Source organism: Palaemon carinicauda, chromosome 12 (assembly GCF_036898095.1).
Source record: "Palaemon carinicauda isolate YSFRI2023 chromosome 12, ASM3689809v2, whole genome shotgun sequence".
Taxonomy (NCBI): domain Eukaryota; kingdom Metazoa; phylum Arthropoda; class Malacostraca; order Decapoda; family Palaemonidae; genus Palaemon; species Palaemon carinicauda.
In genome coordinates, this window is record NC_090736.1 from 118,214,602 (window position 1) to 118,217,101 (window position 2,500).

The following is a 2,500-nucleotide window of genomic DNA, read 5'->3' on the forward strand; positions in this document are numbered from 1 at the left end:
GTGATCATGCCAGGATCTCAAGTTTGGCCGTTTTCCTCGCTGGATTGCAAAAGCGTTTTAGCCCTGATCTTATTCCCTACATCATTATTGTTAGAACATCGCTTGCAAAGAAAAGATTCCGTCAGTTGAGAACGAGAAAATAGCCCTAGTAATAATCTATACTTTAGTGAACAAAAACAATATAGGACTCGATGGTAACGCAAGTTGAATATTATTTTCCCCCGGGTAATTTAGCCTTATGCTAGTAGCATGTTGGGGTAAAGTGCAGCTCTCTTGCCTTTTACTCCTAATTTTGGTTTGAATTACCAATTCAAAGAAAAGTAGGTCAATGCTGTGTTTGCTGACTGCGAAAAATCATTTGCGCATACGGCACTTCTGTCGTTAAGTACATTTTTAGTTCATCTCTTTTTACCGGCATTCTTAGTAATAATAAAAACTTGGATTTTCCACTATTAAGGATTCATTACTATCCGAAAGTATTTTAAGAATTTTCTCTTCCGAGATATTCTTATTGGCACGTTTTCGGTAATGATTCAGGTTTAAAAATGTTCTTCTTTGAGGATAACCTTCATGATTTAGTTTAATCCACTCATATTTTAATTTCATAATTTTAATAACATTCTATTATATCCTATTATTTACTAGTTAAAGACATATTACGAGTTAATAGGATATTCACTTCATATCTGTCATAGTATAATAAAAGTTCAACACTTATTGTGTTTGAAACAAAAACTAAATTAATTTTGGAATCGTAAGGGATATAAGCTTTCATAAGCTATAACAAAGAACAGATAGATAAGTATTATCCTTATTACTCACTCCGTATCTCCCGTAGCATAATGACATTTCAATCATAACATAATCATCATCGTCATCATCTCCTCCTACGCTTGTTAACGCGAAAGGCCTCGGTTAGAATTCGCTAGCCGTCTTTGTCTCGATTTTCTAATTCAATACTTTTCCTCAGCCATATAGGTCTGGGTCTTCAAACTTTTCTAGCGTCTTATGAAGCCTACCTAAACGTTTGGTGAACTAACCTCTCTTGGGGAGTGCGAGGAGCATTCCAAAACCATCTCCATCTACCCCTCATCATTATTTCATCTATATATGGCACTCGAGTAATCTCTCTTATAGGTTAATTTTTAATCATACCCTGCCACTTTCCAATCGTGTCTAATCCTAATAGCTGTTCATTATTATCAGAAGACCATTTTGGTGAAAAGACTATTTTAAAAATGGTATAAATAGATAGAACATATATTCAATAATAACCTTCAAACAGATCAGTCGTTTATCGACTAATTTAAGGAGGCAGAACTCACATGATCCTGTTTACCTAAGAAACGATTACATCAAGTTCGAAGTTCAGAACTCCACTGCTAGCTTTGTATCGACTATTGTGAGCTGAAAGGCGAGTGAATTATTCAAGTTCATTATGCGACAAAATAACATTCACAAAAACAAATATAATTGAGAGGAACATGTCTCCCTTAAAACACCCGAGCCGATCAGCATATTTGTTTACATCATCGTTCTATTTGTGTGTGTTCTGTATTAGACAGGTCGGAGCCAGGCAAAAACTGCCCTTTTTTGGGGTCAAGGTTTTCTAAACTGATTCTGGTACTTTGAACCATGCTGATTCAAATAAGCTTTTGGGCCATCTGAAATGTTGCCCGAAATCCAAAATGGCGGCCAAAATCCAAAATGGCCGCCAAAAATCACAATTTTTTTTTTTTTACGGCGTTGGCTTTAGGTATCAAGATGCTTTTTTCTCCCAGAATAGCTATTTTTAGGCAGAAGAATATAACCCTCTAGTATAAATTCCGAAAAAAATGGATTTATCCTGGCGATATCCAAGATGGCCGCCGGAGTCGGCCCACCAGCTTACGGATTGCTATAACTCCAGTTCTAGATGGGCTATGACAATAATATTGGTCTTTATCCTTAGGTTTTCAGGGGCAAGAAATTCAAATCTTTCATCACTTTGAACCATAGGCTACTCTGTCACGGTGAAAATTCACTATAGCTGCATAGGCCGATATGCATTATCGGTTATTTCCTAATCACTATGATTTTGTGAATATCTTTACACTGTGCACTACTTAATTTCAATCATTTAAGGTTTATGGCCATACTAAAGGGTCTTTATGTCCATAATAATGTCTCAAACACTAATTTATGACACAAGCAATAACTTCACACTCTCATGAATTTTCTCTTCATGAAAGTTTGAAGAAATTGCATACCATCTGTATCATTCTTATGAAAATAACCAGAAGTTTATTTCAGATTCATTGAAACCGTGGAAAGGATAAGAAAATAGCAGCCACTCCATTTCTAAAAGAAGGGCCAAGTAGAGGACTTTGTAGTCTCTGCAACAAACTGGTCAATGATAATGAAGACATGGCCAAGATTGGACTAGCTGCAATTGAGTCACTAAAAGGATGAGCAGAGAGGTGGGCTTGTATTGACAGCAGGTTAGGTTTGTCCTCACAGT